The sequence below is a fragment of the Triturus cristatus genome, chromosome 1_1 (assembly GCF_964204655.1).
Source record: "Triturus cristatus chromosome 1_1, aTriCri1.1, whole genome shotgun sequence".
NCBI classification, from domain to species: Eukaryota; Metazoa; Chordata; class Amphibia; order Caudata; family Salamandridae; genus Triturus; species Triturus cristatus.
Window position 1 is genome coordinate 1,076,251,576 of NC_140579.1, and position 18,348 is coordinate 1,076,269,923.

An 18,348-nucleotide genomic window follows, 5' to 3' on the forward strand; every position below is an offset into this window, starting at 1 on the left:
CGTTCTCCCATTGTACTCTGGGTGTTCTCCTTGTTTTTTGTCTGCCCCTTCCTCTTCCTTGGCCCCTAAATAAAAAAGGCTGCAGGCCTTGTTGGAAGCCAAAGTCAGGTGGGAGGAACTGTTGTGGCCAGAATCCAAAGGGGTGCATGGGTGGGTTAAAAATGTGTTGCTGGGGATTTTGATTCCTTCTGGGGTGTTGTCCACCTGTTCTCTCGTCACTGCTGCTATCACTTCTCTCTTCGCCTGAACTAAAGGTCCAGGTCTGGGGAGTTGGTCTGAAGCGTTGTTGGCGTCTTTGGGCATTTAAGAGAAGCAGGAACTTGAGAGACGACCTGGTACACTCGAAAATCACACAGGAGGAAGAGAGTAACCAATCCACCCTGTGGAGTCAACCTCAGCCAGTTGGTCATTTCCCTTGTAGTAATTGTGTATGCTGCCGTTCGACCATCACCACTAAAGAAGTGGGCATTGGCACAAACAACCCTTGGAAACTAAAAAACTTCAGTGATTGCAACACTGAAAACGTGATATATATGCTGACCTGCCCATGCCACCTGAAGTATATTGGGATGACAACGAGGAAAGTTAAAACAAGAATTAACGAACTTCGCAGCACTATTTGGTGTAAAAAATGTAACACGAGATTGTCCAAAAATTTCCTCAAGACAAACCATACAGAATCAGACCTCAAATGGGTCGTCATAGAGGTAATGAAAAAGCAGAAAACAGACATAAGCCAACAACTACATGTCAGAGAACAACGCTAGGTTTATCGGCTACACTCATGGGAAACAGGACTCAACGACGAAATCCCATGGCTACAACTACCTTGTTAAAACACTCCCTGTCCTCTAGTAGTCGATTGAATCAGAGGGTCATCTCCTCTATAAAGAACCATATTTGATGAAACTTCTGCACCCCTGTGGGACATGAGAGATTCATGTCAACATATCTGGCTCTATATTTTAAAAGTAAACAAACATAAATAAAACATAAACAATCACCTTTCTGAAGAAACTCCTTAGTTCTATAATCTGGAAAAATCAAAATATGGCCACTTGGTCATTAAGATAAGGTCATATGCCAAGACATATCCAGAATATCGGGCGTTTTTCACCCTGTGTTTATGAATATGAAATAACAAAAGCAGTGCCTCTTTAAAACCCCGGCCCGCTACTTTCATAACCTTCGTATGTGTATTTTTCCACACATAACTAGAAATATACTTTTTCCTAGATGTGTTTAGAGGCAGACTTTTTACCCCTCTGTGCATGTGCACACACGCGATCTCCGGCCTCTGGACGTGTATTCCTAATCACGCGTTTTTCGGCATCAGGTAGAAGATCAGTGTAGTGCCTTTAGCGCATGCGCAAATCTGCACTTTCTTTCACTCTGAGAGGGAGTGTTCAGTTTCTGTCACGCCCAAGATCAGGCAACCAGGCAGGATACCGGCCGTACACCGGAACTCACACAGGCGGTGGCAATCTTTCTTCAATTAACGACTAACAAGCCAGCGCGCAGGAGTATTAAAAACTCGCTCCCCTCTTACCATTATTCACCGGCGGGGAGGCGAAGAGGATGACTGTAGATGCGACTGCTGGAAACGCTGAAGATGACAGTAAGAGTATGAGTGTCACGAATGAATGAAGAAGCGTACTTTTTCGCTCCATGTGCATGCACTCACCATGAGGCATGCACTTGTATGAATGATTGTATGGATGTTTTTACCGATCTTACATGGACCATGATGTAAGCAGCCCATGTCTCCATGTATTGTTCTCATTCCAGAAATGTCACAGTAGGCCCATCCACCCTCGACCTTCCATGGAGTTAGTAGGATAGTGTCTTTGGGTAAGTGGCCAGGAAACCTTTTTTCCATGTTTTAAGTGTCAACACGTATGACTGACACGTGTTTCACTTAGAAACCACCATGCGCGACAGAATGTGTGGTGATGTACGCTTAGCATATTGTGCTTTTATCAAACTTACACGCTCGGTTTGTTTTGTGTTTTTGTTCCTTTTTCCTACAGATACTTCTCACATTTTAGTACTACACTACACGGGGATTTTTTATCCTCACCCCCGGTCCTTTAGTGGTTGTCCTTGCATACACATTGTGTAGAAAGGCAGAGCCCATTATTTATTGCGGTCCTGATGAATGCTATGTACCCTTCAGGGACACAAAGCAGAAACATGTTGACCTTACTTATGGTGAGGGGATAATGATTCCCATATCACCGTCCACTTCATTTATTACCATCCATTTGATCTTTAATTAAATTGCCTGTAGACAAATGTAATGGTTTTTAGATCACTTTTCTCCAACTCACCGGCCACCAGTTAGCTTTAGAAGTGCATTCCTGTCTCCAGGTGTATGCCCGCCCTCCATCAAAAGTTGTTTTTAGAGGGCGAGGATGGCCTATGATGAAGCATGACACCAGGCTTGTGAGGCCAGTCCTTCACTTTTTGTGAGATGCCCCCATTGGATTTGCATCTCTAGAGACCCTGTAGGAACCTGTAGGAACCATCACTAGGGACAGCCCTATTTTGTGTTTACAAAGCCCTATTCGCCCAATTCTTAAGAGGACACCCTCGGGTTCCTCTGATGAATATCCATATGTCTATCGGTTTGTGATTGATTTGCGTGAGGTTAATAAGATTGTGGTCCCTCAGTTCCCAGTTGTCCCCGACATCACTGCCCTTCTGACTAGATTCCTTCTTCTGCCAAATACTTTTCTATCATTGATTTGAAAAAAGCATTCTTTAGCATTCCAATACATCCAGATAGTTGGTATTTGTTTGGATTCGCCCTCGCCGGCAGAAGCTTTAGATTATGTCAGGCTCCTCAGGGCTATACTGAGAGCCCCAGTATCTATGTGTTCCTTGTTAATTTATTATAGACATTTCCTTCTCCGTTACATGTTTCACAATCTCTCTGCCAGCCATCTATCTCTCTCTCTCTTGTACTCTTCCACCCCTCTCTCTCACTCGCTCAAGCACTCTTCCCACTTCTCTCATATGGTTCACTTCAACTCTTCAAACACAATTTCTTTCCCAAACACTTTCAAGGTTTCCATCCCTTAAAAACACGCCCTACTCTTCTTCTTAGGGTATCTTCTGCATACACAAATGCTCCCTCTTTAGGCATCTGTAGCCTACTCCCCCTTCTTTGTCTCTTTCTCACACACTTTCTGCTCCTGTCTCTAGTTCATTTACTACTTCTTCAACAAACTACCTAGCCCTCTCTATCATCCTTTCTATCTATTCTGTGCAGCTCTCAACACTATCTATGCACGATACCCAGGGCCACTGGTATTATGCACTTGTCCGGTCAATGCGTTGTTTCCCATAAATATGAATCTGCCGCATTTGCCCCATAATCCATCATCTGCTGCCTAATCTGCAGATTTTGATTATTAAATGTTTTTGTTTCTAGCTCAAACGTGTTCCCGTGCAGTAAAATGCCATTTTATTTTTTTATTGTTTTTTTCTAAATCTGTTCAGTTCAACAGTTGCGTAATACACCAATACAAACAATACAGACATATCGCATAACCTGTTGGTATTGAGAAGAAGGAACAGTACAGTCTCAATCAAAGAATAATTCACAATACCTGACCCCAGTAGCAGTGGGTAAAATGCCATTTTAAAAGTTTGACTTGTTACATTTCTGTTGCTGATTGCTATGTTTGCGTGCTAAACTGGTACTAATAAGGTGCAACTTATGACCCAGACAGTATTAACACGTGTAAAAAGGACAAAATAATAAAGTAAAACTATTTAAAAATATGCTCCATCACGACGCATAATTTGCCTTTTCTTACCACATAATTTAATAATTTTGGCCCTCTCCTGCCGCATAATTCCAGTGGCCTTTCCAAACCACATAATTCCACTCCAAAAATAAATTGGACACCACACATTTCCATCACACGAAATAAATTATACAACTAGCAATTCCACTGCAATCCACATAATTCCACTCAACTCCACATCCACTCCAAATAAAAACACATAGGTGAAAACATTATCATTTACAATGCCAAAAGCTCCAATTCCCCCAAATGTGAGACCTATTGCATTGAAAATGCTTGTTTTCTATTAGCAAACTTTTTCGACACTGACAAAGCATTCAATGTAGTTGATTGAGATCTTAAGGGCTTCATACAAATGGTACAATAATTATATATTTTCTGTTATGCTACAAGTAGAATACATAATTCACTATGTAGAGATTATGGGCCTCATGTAGGTACCTCAATACCGGTCGGTAACGGCCGAAAATCGGTAAATATCCCGTTACCGACCGGTATTGAGGCACTTGAGATGTAGGTGGCTGATTTTTGGATTCGGTATTTACCGAATCGGAATTTTAAGAAATCGGTAAAATACCAATTCGGTAAATACCGAATCCAGAAATGCAATATAGGGGGCACTCAAGTGAGTGCATTATTGGTGTCTGGATTCGTTATTTACCACCAACTACAAGTTGATGGTAAATGACGAATACCTTACAAAAAGCATTTTTGTGCTATTTGTAAAGTGCCATGTGGCAGACATACATGCCCTTAGGGCATGTATGTGCGCCACATGTGCACACATGCACGAATCAGGGGTGCAACAGGGTGTCAATGTGACACCCTGCCACCCATGATAATGCCTCCCCTATTACGATTCGGTATTTACCGAATCGGTAATAGTAACTGGCTTCCTATTGATTCCTATGGGCCTCCAGGCCCATAGGAATGAATGGGAAGGGATGCATTATTACCGATTCGGTAAATACCGATTCATAAATACCGATATTTACCGAATCGGTAATAACTACCGATTATTTACCTACATACTATTTACCGATTCATAAATACCGAATCGGTAAAATTCTGTATTTATGAATCGGTAAATAGTATGTTACCTACATGAGGCCCTAAGAGAGGTATGGGGTAGAGCTGTCCCCAGTCCTCTTTCCTATTCGTGCTATTTATATTACCCCCAGTTGAAGATATTAAAAGATATCAAACCATAGCAGGGTTCCAACTGGGCCCTACCCACATAAAAGTAAAGCGATGTGTGGACAAGTTACTACATCTTATTAATGATTATCAAGCATACACACCAATATTAGAAATTCTTTCAACATTGGGCCAGTTTACAGGCAACATAGTTAACATCGAAAAATAATTGATAGCCTTTGCAACATCACAACAGCATTACTAGTAACATCACAACAACCAACGAAGTTAAGTATTTGGGAATACATTTTTGTCATGATTTAGCTGTAATGATTATTTAGAAAAATCGAATGAGATTAAAAAGTTATTTGACATATATATATGAAATTGAAAAAATACTTTGAAATAAAAAATTCTAAAAAAAGTGCAGAATCTTTTAAATCAACCAATGAAGAGCCAGTTTCCAACCTTTTGACATCGGACATTCCCACTCTTTTGACAATGGGCAATCTGATAAATACCAATCAGGAGGACTCTGCAGAACCCACGCAAGAGTTGATTGCAGAAATGGGCGCCAGTGTATCTGGCAGAGTTGAATCGCCCTTCAAGCCTAAATCGACCTTTGTTCCCATCATGCCGCATGATGCGATAGATATCGATCAAGATATCATTATTGAAGAGATCAAAAAGCTCTGCTTGGCAATTAAAAAACGGAAAACCGGCACTAATGTCAAGTTCAAACAATATCAGGACCTAATTAAAAAACTACAGAAACATAATGAGGTGATCATTAAACAATCAGACAAAGGGGGCAACATAGTCTTGTGGCCCAGAGAAGACTATATGCTGCAAGCGGAGAAACACCTAACCGATACTCAATGCGATGTCAAAGCAAATGCACAGCAACTATCAGCACTCAATGCCTCATGCTTGAAACAACTATACAAATGGAAAAGAGAAACTTTGATTACCAATGAGGAATTTAACTACTTACGTACTGAGTTTCCAATAACACCAGTGATGTATTTTATACCAAAAATAGAGAGAACGGTGCCTGTACCGGGGAGATATGACATCAATATAGCAGGAAAACCTACTAGTACCATGCAAGTTCAGTTGGTTTTATCCAAAACCACTATTGATAAATAAACATAAACAAAACTAGCCCAATAAATAAACTGTCATTGTATTGAATGTATACACAGAATAATCATAATAAATCACATAATAACATCCATAATGAAGGGACGGTATCTCTGTTCTTAATGAAGCATGACATTCATCACTCTTAATGATGGAAAAAACATTAGATGTAACAGAAACAAAGTTGTTCAATTCTTCATCCGTATTTCATGTGCAGCCCGATGCATTTCGGGACAAAGAAGTGCCTTCCTCAGGGGCAAACCATGGCACGAATTAAAAGCGTGTATGGTGAAAGAAGCATACAGGGATGGCGTATATCACTCTGGTTCACTAAGAATGGTGCATGCTACATGGGAAACTTAAACGCGATAGCTTTGGAAAAAATGGTAGCTGTAACCGTTGGGAATATTCAAAATGGCACCAAAGTGATCGAGATAAGGCACATACTCGTCAGGAAACCATTACCGAGGAGACCCATAATCAATGCGAGAGGAGGAACTTTAGAAAAAATCTCTGAATATGTGGACATCCACTTGCAGGAACTGGTAGTTGCTCTGCCATCATATATCAAGGACAATACTCACTTCCTTGAGAAACTTAATGATATCACATGGTCATCTGAATATCTGTTGGTATCCCTTGATGTGTGTGCTTTATACACTAGTATTAACCACGTAGATGGTATCAATGCAGTAAAGTTCTTTTTAGGAAATAGGCAGATGGAATTTTACCAACATGGCAAAATGATTGTAGAAATGATACCGTTATGTCTCTACAATAACTATTTCTTATTCAATAAGGACGTTTACCTTCAAATCAGGGGAGTCGCCATGGGGGCCTGCTCCTCCCCCAGCTACTAGTGTTTACACGTGGGCTGGTGGGAGGAGCAGGTCCTCAGGGTGGAACACAGAGACATACGGGAGGAGCGCATCATAGGATGGATGCGCTTCATAGACAACATATTCTTCATATGGAAGGGACCGGAGGCTATGGTTAGAGACTTCATTCAAAAACTCAATGTTAACAACTTAAATCTCCAGTTCACTGCAGAAATTAACAACAAATCCAAAGATTTTTTGATGTCCATGTATGCATTGGAGAAGGAGGTATTGAGACCACACTACATAGAAAAAGTACAGCTGGGAACTCGACGCTTCATGCGTCAAGTTTTCACCCCACCCATTTGATAAGAAGTATCCCATACGGGGTATTCTTAAGGCTGCGTAGAATCTGTAGCACTGATCAATTTTTTGAAGAGTGTATCAATGAAAGTAAGCTCAGGTTCTTAGCTAGGGGCTACAGTGACCAGGTCATCAATACAGCTTTGGCTAAAGTCAGAAACAAATCTAGGAGCGAATTATTAACCAGCTCCAAGACTACAGGATTCAAGAGAAAAGGAAATTCCGTCATTGAGAATACAGAAATTACTTCAATGAGATTTGTAACAACATACAGTAGTCAACACAAGAAAATCAGGACTATTATAAACAAACACTGGCCCATCGTCCAAACAGATACAGTACTCAGTCAATTATTCCCAAACCCCCCAGCTTTGACATTTAGGAAATCCGAGTCTATGTATAATGCCTTAGTCAGGCCTAGTCCTGAATTGACAACCCTAGCCAGCCAGCCCAGTACAATGAGACTTGCACCACGTAACGGTTTTATCAAGTGCAACACATGCAGAGCATGCAAATTTGGAATTAATACATCACGGTACACTACCGTATATGGTGCATCAGTTAACCAAATCAAGGCTAGGTATAGCTGCCGTACTGAATTTGCTGCCTACATGTTGAGTTGCACATGCGACTTACAATACGTAGGCAGCACAAAGCTCCAGGTTCATGTACGCATTCTGCAGCATCTGAGAGCAATAGTCAATTCAGATATGACTTATCCAGTGGCTAGACACTTTAAGGCAATACATAGGAACAAACTAGAAGATCTCAAATATTATGTCATAGCTGCGGTTCCACCAATTAGAAGGGGAGGGAACAGGGAAAAAGTCCTTAGACAATTGGAGGCGAACGTTATACTTGAACTAGATACTCGCACTCCTAATGGACTTAATAATGGGGTTAGAATTGTACAACTATCTACAAGGAAAAATGTTTTTTAGATTTTTGTGGATTGTTTTTTTAGAATATTTGTATTTTAAGGATATGGAACATTTTACATTGCTCTATAATATAATATTTGTATTTATATATATTTTAGTGGTTATTTATGAAATCATTAAGATATAATATAATTTTAACAGTTTTAACAACTTATTATATTTGCTATGCAATTATGAAAGTCTATACACAAGTTTAGACATCCCTTATTCAGGGACACCAATGTTTACATATTTAAATACTCATATACTTAAAACTTCCCCTTTTTCCATCTAGGTCCCCAAGGGACTTCACTCTGAAACTGTATCCCTTAATTTAGATTGGTTATCTGGAATCAATGACGTTCTTATATATATATATATATATATATATATATATATATATATATATATATATATATAGATATATATTAAAAAAGTATAAAAATTTGAATCTAGCCACCAGTGACAAAAAAATCATGTATACCCCCTATCTAACCAGGAAAGTCAGATCGATCAAGGACATTTTCTCCATTAATCAGTATACTTATGACAATTAATATATAATCAGCAATGCGCTTAATCTTCCCCCAATACTCCTAAAAAATATTGAGATTTTATTTTTAAAATAGATTTTTGTTAGATCTATTTAGTCACAATAAGTACAATTGTGATTAGTTACTTATTATTTTTTAGTTTTGAAGCGCATATACACTTTAGAAAGCACTTTTTGAATCACTTTAATGTATATTCCAATATGTTTTCTTCACAAAGATTAGCAATTATTAAAGCAACATGGCAGTGATGGATTCAAATAGAGGGTCATAGGCAAGATACAAGGGAAACTCCTATGAATTATTGTGGTTAACCATGTTACCCCTAACAAGAAAGTAAGCTTGACAGTTTTTTGGCACCTTTGCAAAAATTACAGCGGGTAACACCACATTGCAGGAATGTAATATTTCCCTTGGGCAGCTATAGGCACATATGTACATAAAGTCAATTGACGTATGTGACACTCATGATAACGATATGCCTATTTTGCACATACATGAATGTATTTTAAAAACTATTTTTAAACATGCCTATTTTTTGCACTTGACTCGTATCTGTATTTAAACCAGTACTATATATTTTTTTCATGATTTTATTCACCCATGTTGCATTTTGTCATTTATATTTTACCTGGGATTGATCCAGTAATCATAAAATATACCAATTGTATTGCTTTTCTGGACAGGTAATCAATACAATTTACAGATTGTCAAATGTATAAACATATGAAGTATTTCTTTTATGTTCACTAAAATCACGAGACGCAATGAGTGGAGTGTGAGAAGTTGGCCTGATGTATGATGTCACTAGTTCTAGTGTACACCTTATATCAGTCCAAATACCCTTATGGTGATTGGTTGTAAAGTCAACCTTATAGACCAGCTATCCTAGTGGTAGCATGGACAAGAGCAGTCTTAGGCTAAACTCTGAATGGCATGTGAAGCCAGCTGTGATACCATATATAATCCCTTGAATACCAAATGAAAGGACACCACAACAGATATATATATAAAATAAAGTGTATTTATTCTAGTCAAACCCTCAGCACTCTTTATGAGATTAGAGGTAAGTACAACACAGTCTTATTTATGCATGCATTAAGTCACACAGGTAAGTAATACAGTTAGGCCCTAGGGGCCACGCAAACCATATACTAAGTAAGTGGTATAAGGACCACTGTCACGGAAATAGGATAGGCCTAGGCCTAGGGAATCGCTGGGGCTACACTACACTAGCAACAGGTAGGAAGTGGGAGGCCCACGGGATTCGGGTGCAGAGTGGAAACACTCACGCGTAATGCCTAAAAGTCAATAGAATCACTAGCAGTTAGAAATAAGCAGTTTTAGGACACTTCTGGTATAGCTAGAAAGTCGAGACTCGGAAACTAGACCCTAGGATAGTCACTACCATTGTGAGCACCGAAGTACCCAAGTTACCTAGCCCACAGGCTGCGGGTGCATAGGTGTGAACTTGCGTCGGGTTTCGTCGTGGACTTCTATGGATGCCTGAAGGAAAGTTGCTGACAGGCAGTCAGTGCAGAGTGTCCGGTGGATCCCAAGGCTGGGATCAAGAGGAGAGGAGACCTGCAAGCAGAAGGGACAGAGTCAAGGTCACTAGCCAGTGACCACGTGGAACCAGGAAGGAACCAGGCGATGTCGTGAAGATTGCAGGTGAAGGTGAAGCTTGTCGCTGCAGCCACGAGGACCAGGAAATGTCGAGTTTGACCAGGACCAGGAGGCGAGCTGTCCCACGAAGGCTCTTGCTGTCGGCGGCGTCGAAGTTGGATTAGGACTCACCAAGCCTTGGCAAGCGGAACCCACGAAGAACGGAGGACTTGCTTCTGGTGCAGACCAGGAAGGTCTGGGGTGCTTCTCCTTGGCAGAGAAGCGGGAGCCAGTCTGGAGGAGCCAAACCAGCGCTGAAGATTTCAGGGTGCGTCATCTCAAAGGCCACTAGCCAGCGGGCAAGCAACCGGACAGACGCGGCAAGCAGGAAAATGCAGAAGGGCCCCACGCAGGACTCGTGGAGTGTGGGGGGCTGATCTTCGGTGCAGATGGTGCTTGGGGTTGGGGCTTCTCAATCCCCGGTGCACAACTTCGAGGGAGCCTCAGAAGCTGCGCTTGAAGATACTAGCCACTTTTCCCAGGTAGCCGGTCCCACGTCTCTCGTCGCCTCCACGGATCTCAGCACGGCTGTGGATGTGGATCAGGGTCGGAGAAGTCTGGAAGTCAAGGCTCTGGTCGGGCTCTGCAGTCGGTCCCTCGTAGAACTGGAGCAAAGCAAAGGGTAGTCTCTTGATGGTGCCTGTTTGCACAGGGTAGCCACTCCTTGGCCACAAGGGAGATTCTTCAGTCTTCTTCTTTCGTCGAATGTCGAAGGTACAGAGTTTCTGTTCAAGTTGCAGGTTCAGGATAATCTAAAGTCTTGAGGCCCAACTCCCACTCTTATACTAATCTGGGGGGCTGGGATACCTGCTAGGTCACGCCTTATGGGTGGGACCTGGGAGGGGGGTGGTTACACCCCCTTCCCTTTGTCCAGTTTCGCGCCAGGACTGGGGCTGGAGTGCCCCAGCACCGGTTTGAACTGGACTATGCACGGGACACCTTGTGTGCCCCAGGCATGTCTCAATCTATTCATCCCTCCCTGCCCCAATACACTAAGGCTGTCTGGGGTGGTGCTCGCACCTCCCAAGGCAGGAAACCTATTGTCCAAGCCTCCCTTGCCGGGATCACTCCCAGCAGCAGGAGGTCAGACTCGTGTCTGTGGCAGCAGCATCCATTTTGTGATGCTGGGGCTCTGGTTAACTTTAACCGGGTAAGTAGGTTACAACATGTCTTCTCCCTCTAGAAGGGAGGGATAATATCCTCATCCCCAGAAATGGGATGGGGGTATTATTCCAAAGTGTTAGACACCTTACACGACATGTTTTGATAAAGCCAAACCATAGTTACCATAACCGTTTAAGATTATAAGGCACTTTAAGAGTATATGGTAGGCTATATCATAGAACAGCTATAAGGACATGGTTCCGAAAGCTGCAGACAGGCTCAGCTCATGCTAGAGCACCATCTCACATGTTACCAAGCACTCTGCTTCCAGGATTGTTAAGGCCTGCCATAGGAGTGGCTGATAGGTACACATGTGTCTATATGTAAGTTAGGTATAGGAATACTACACCTAAGCAAGGGGTGATTACACGACCTTGCCCCAGCTGAGTGATCAGCCAGTTGTGGAGAAGTGTGGCTCACTGGTTAGACGAGGCAGACCTGGAAGCAGAGGTCAGCCCGGGACCAGGGTTCAATTCCCGGCTCGGCTGGGTCTTGAGTCCATAAATGTCCATGGACTCGATAATTCTCGCTCCAGTGCATACTCGACTCTTGGGTTCACACTCTGCGACTCTGGGCAATAGCTTGCTTAATCTCCACATGGGCCCCTCGCGGCGGGATGCCTGGCTTTCACCTTGCGGATGCCCTGCCGGGTTATCTCACAGGGGAATACCAGGACGGGTTCCCTAAGCAAGCGCTTAGAGACCGCTTGGTGATTTGCGCTATATAAATTCCTGCACATTTGTGTCATAATGGAAGGCCAGGCCAGGGGTGGCATAATACATGCTGCAGCCCCTGGTAGGCCTAGGGTACACCTATGCCCTGGGTACCTAGGGTACACTGTACAGGGGCCAATAAGGTGATCCTATTCCAATGGGTTATGCACCTAAAGTACATAGTATCAATTTAGAGAGAGAACAGCAGGGCTGTGGGTCTGATTAGCAGGCCCACAGCCACATCTAAGTCGAAAACCAGTAAAGCAAAAGCAAAAAGTGGGGATGAACATAGAAAGCAGACCCTACTCTCCTACACAACCCCCCCCCCCCCCAAACTTAGGGACATTAAACTAACCTTGACCAGTTGAGTCTTCATGTTCTAAGTGGAAATATCTGGAGAGTCCATCTGCATTGGCATGGTCAGTCCCAGGTCTATGTTCCACTGTGAAGTCCATCCCCTGTAGGGAAATGGACCACCTAAGAAGTTTGGGATTTTCACCCTTCATCTGATTTAGCCACAAGAGGGGCTTATGGTCTGTCTGAATTTTGAAGTGAGTGCCAAAAAAGTATGGCCTCAGCTTCTTCAGGGCCCAAACCACAGCAAAGGCCTCCCTCTCAATAGCTGACCAACGTTTCTCTCTAGGGGTCAGCCTTCTACTTATAAAAGCAATGGGCTGGTCTTGACCATCTACATTCAGTTGTGAAAGAACAGCACCCACACCTAACTCAGAAGCATCTGTCTGGACAATGAACTCTTTGGAGTAGTCTGGACTTTTCAGAATAGGTGCACTGCACATGGCCTGCTTCAGGTCATCAAATGCTTTTTGACAGCTTACTGTCCACTGAACTTTCTTTGGCATCTTCTTGGAGGTCAAGTCATTAAGTGGTGTCACAATGGACCCATAGTTCTTAACAAACTTTCTGTAGTACCCAGTCAGGCCCAAGAAAGCTCTGACCTGAGTCTGGGTAGTTGGAGGAGTCCAGTCCTTTATGGTCTGGATCTTGCTCTCCAGTGGTTGAACCTGACCCCCACCAACTAGGTGGCCCAGGTATACAACCTTGCTCTGCCCTATCTGGCACTTAGTGGCCTTGATAGTGAGGCCTGCCTTTTGCAGGGCCTCCAAAACATTCCTCAGGTGGACCGGGTGATCCTCCCAGGTGGAGCTAAAGACAGCAATATCATCAAGATAAGCTGCACAATAATCATCCAACCCAGTAAGGACTTGATTCACCGACCTTTGGAAAGTGGCAGGTGCATTCTTCAAACCAAAGGGCATTACCACAAATTGATAATGTCCTCCTGGGGTCGAGAAAGCAGTTTTGGCCTTTGCATTCTCAGCTAGTCTGATCTGCCAGTAGCCTGCTGTCAGGTCAAATGTGCTCAAAAACTTAGCAGCTGCCAGTCTGTCAATGAGCTCATCTGCCCTAGGTATTGGGTGGGCATCTGTCCTAGTGACAGCATTGAGACCTCTGTAATCCACGCAAAACCTCATCTCTCTCTTACCATCTTGGGTGTGAGGTTTTGGCACAAGAACTACAGGACTAGCCCAAGGGCTCTCTGAAGGTTCAATGATTCCCAGCTCCAACATCTTTTGTACCTCAACTTTTATGCAGTCCCTGACATGGTCAGGTTGCCTGTAGATTTTACTCTTCACAGGCAGACTGTCACCAGTGTCCACCTCATGGGTGCACCAGTTTGTCTGACTTGGGGTCAGAGAGAACATATGTCTGTAGGATTGCAGAACCTGTCTGCAGTCCTGTTGCTGATGGACAGTGAGGCTGTCAGAAAAGACCACACCATCAACTGAGCCATCATCAGGGTTCTGAGTCAACAGGTCTGGGAGAGGGTCACTCTCTTCCTCCTGCCCCTCATCTGTAGCCATGAGTAAGCCCATGTCTGCCCTGTCAACATATGCCTTCAATCTGTTGACATGAAGCACCCTGTGGGGGCTTCTGGGAGTCCCAAGGTCCACCAAGTAGGTGACTTCTCCCTTTTTCTGAACAATAGTGTGGGGTCCACACCATTTGTCTTGGAGTGCTGCTGGGGCCACTGGCTCCAACACCCACACTTTCTGCCCTGGCTGGTAAACAGTCAGCACAGCCTTTTGGTCATGCCAAGCTTTTTGGAGTTGTTGGCTTGCCTCAAGGTTTTTAGAAGCCTTCTTCATATACTCTGCCATCCTGGAGCGGAGACCAAGTACATAATCCACTATGTCAAGTTTGGGTTGTCTGAGAGGTCTCTCCCATCCTTCCTTCACCAAACATAGGGGTCCTCTTACAGGATGCCCAAACAAAAGCTCAAAAGGGCTGTAGCCAACCCCCTTTTGTGGGACCTCTCTGTAAGCAAACAGAAGGCAGGGTAAAAGGATGTCCCATCTTCGCCTAAGCTTGTCTGGTAAACCTTTTATCATTCCCTTTAGGGTCTTGTTGAATCTCTCAACAAGCCCATTGCACTGTGGGTGATAGGGTGTGGTGAACTTGTAGTTCACACCACACTCCTTCCACATTGCAGTCAAGTATCCTGACATGAAGTTGGCACCTCTGTCAGAAATGACCTCCTTTGGAAAGCCCACTCTGGAGAATACTCCAAGCAGGGCCCTTGCCACAACAGGAGCTGTTGTGGTCCTCAGGGGAATAGCTTCTGGATACCTGGTGGCATGGTCCACTATCACCAGTATAAATCTGTGCCCAGATGCTGTTTGTGGGTCCATTGGTCCTACAATATCTATGCCCACTCTTTCAAAGGGAACCCCCACCACAGGTAGTGGTATGAGGGGGGCCTTTGTGGTGCCACCTGATTTGCCACTGGCTTGGCAGGTGACACAGGAGCGACAAAACTCCTTAGTATCTTCTGACATATGGGGCCAGTGAAAGTGAGGGACAAGCCTGTCCCAAGTCTTGTTCTGGCCTAAATGTCCTGCAAGGGGAATATCATGGGCCAAGGTAAGAAGGAAGCCTCTGAACTTCAGTGGTATGACCAACCTCCTGGATGCACCAGGCTTGGGGTCTCTAGCCTCTGAGTACAGTAGCCCTTCATCCCAATACACTCTATGGGTACCTTGAGCATTCACTGCAGCCTCAGCAGCAGCCAGCTGTCTGAGGGGTTCAAGAGAGGGGCAGTCTAATTGAGCCTGCCTCAGATCTGCCCTTGAAGGTCCCCCTGTCCCAAGAAACTCAACCTGATCAGGTTCAAGTTCTTCTAGGACAGTTCCTTCAGGGCTCTCAGAATCATCCTCCTGGGAGGGCTGATCCACCACCTGAGGCAGGGGGGAAGGCACAGCCTTAACCCTACTGCTCTTTCTCTTGGGTTGTGACTGGTCCATAGTTTCAGGATCCAGCACTTGTTCAGTGGTGCACTTTTTGGCCTGTGACCTGGTCACAGCAAGGACATGTGCATCTATCCCCAGCATTTCTGCATGGGTCCTATACTCCACTTCAGACCAAACTGAAGTTTCAAGATCATTGCCCAGTAAACACTCTACAGGAAGGTCTGAACTAACAACAACTTTCTTGAGGCCAGTTACCCCTCCCCAGGAGAAGTTAACAATAGCCACACTATGGGAGGTAGTGGCATTGCTAGCGTTGGTCACTAGGTAATTCTCACCTAGTATGATCTGTCCAGGGTCCACAAAGGCAGGTATCACCATTGTGACACTAGCCCCAGTGTCCCTGTAGGCCTGAGCCATTCTTTGGTTGATAAAAGGAGTCTGTCTGTACTTGCCCAGGTTACTGGGGCCTACAGTAGAGGACAAAGCTAAGTCCCCATCACAGATCAGAACAGCCTGAGTAGGTATTCTGACTAGGCCAGAATCCTCCTCAGTTCCCAGGGTTAACCCTACTACACCCTTTTGCTGGGAACCACCACTTACAGCTGGACTAGGGGGTACAGTTGCCTTAGGGGCAATGGTGGCTGGGGGCTTATCCTTTTTGGTGCACTCACTAAACCAATGTGAGTTGGACTTACAATAGTTGCACCATGGTTTCTTTTGGCCATCTTTCTTTTTATCCTTTTTGGGACCACCCTCCCCCTGAGCCTTTTGGGGGCCTGGTGAAGACTTCTGGTCTTTTTGTTTCTGATTATTACCCTTCTGGTCTGCTTTTTTCTGATCACCGCCCTGGTTCTGGTTTTTCTGCTTAACTCTAGTCCTGACCCATCTATCTGCCTTCTTTTCCAATTCTTGGGGAGAAGTCAGATCAGAATCAATCAGGTGTTGATGCAGTAGCTGGTTTTGACAGTTGTTAAGGATTTGCTCTCTCATGATCAAATTATACAATCCTGTATAGTCCTTAACCTTACTTCCCACTAGCCAGCCTTCCAGAGCCTTAGTGGCACAATCTACAAAGTCAGTCCAGTCCTGAGTCTGTGTCTTCTGGGTATCCCTGAACAACAACCTGTATTGTTCAGTGGTTAGGCCAAACCCATCAATTAGAGCACTCTTCAGGACAGTGTAATTATCTGCATCCTCATCACTAACTGTGAGGAGCTTGTCTCTGCCTTTCTCAGAGAAGGAGAGCCACAAGATAGCTGCCCACTGACTTTGGGGTACCTGCTGTACTTTGCAAGCTCTCTCCAAAGCAGTTATCCATTTGTGGATGTCATCCCCACACTTGTAGGGAGGGACAATCTTGCTCAGGTTTCTATTATCATAGTGCCTGTCTCTATCCTTAGGGATATTGCTGCCACCAGTGGGTTCTGACCCACTTAACTTTTGCTCTCTAGCCAGAGCAAGCTTCTCTTTGGCAAGGGCAAGTTCTTCCCTCTGAATCCTCAAATTAGCTTCCCTCATTCTGGCTTCATGCTCCTTTCTCTCAGGGGAAGTCATTCCCCTGTGAGAGGAAACACTAGAGATGCTAGAGACATGGGAGTGGATGGATTCCCTTGAAGGGGATCTGTCCCTCCTGCTTCTCTGGTTAAGCCCACTTGGGGGTCTGTATGGGGGGACCCCATGCAAACTCCCATGTAAGCTTAGGTTAGCCTGGCTAAGTCTTCCTACTTGGCCCTGGCTGTCTACCTCTTCATCTGAAGCCCCATCTGACTCCTCTGTGGTGGGTAGACCCTTATCTACAGCTATGGCACCATACTTGGCAGCTCTTTCAGTATCATAGGCCTCCAGAAGCTCCACTAGCTGTCTAAGGGTAGGGTTGGAACCCTGTTTTAATCTCCTGGAGGTACACAGTTGTCTCATCTCCTGGAAAGTGAATGCATCATATCTAGAGGGAACCTGTCTAGGATTCTCCTCTCCTGAGGGAGCATCAGTGTGATCTCCATTCAGGGACATGATTCTAGTGAGGGTGTGGTGTGTGCACCTACCTACACTAGTTGTATCTACTAAACCTCTCTAGTAGTTGTAGTCAGGGTGTGTTACTCCCTTCAACCTACAACCACTAAGTCCAGTAGGACTTAAGTATTATAATCTATGTTATATGTACCTAAACAATATCTGTGTGATCTTTCAATTCAGTATCTCAAGATTACAATGGTATTACAACAGCAAGCTCAGATCCCAACCGCTGCTCACCAATGTGAGAAGTTGGCCTGATGTATGATGTCACTAGTTCTAGTGTACACCTTATATCAGTCCAAATACCCTTATGGTGATTGGTTGTAAAGTCAACCTTATAGACCAGCTATCCTAGTGGTAGCATGGACAAGAGAAGTCTTAGGCTAAACTCTGAATGGCATGTGAAGCCAGCTGTGATACCATATATAATCCCTTGAATACCAAATGAAAGGACACCACAACAGATATATATATAAAATAAAGTGTATTTATTCTAGTCAAACCCTCAGCACTCTTTATGAGATTAGAGGTAAGTACAACACAGTCTTATTTATGCATACATTAAGTCACACAGGTAAGTAATACAGTTAGGCCCTAGGGGCCACGCAAACCATATACTAAGTAAGTGGTATAAGGACCACTGTCACGGAAATAGGATAGGCCTAGGCCTAGGGAATCGCTGGGGCTACACTACACTAGCAACAGGTAGGAAGTGGGAGGCCCACGGGATTCGGGTGCAGAGTGGAAACACTCACGCGTAATGCGTAAAAGTCAATA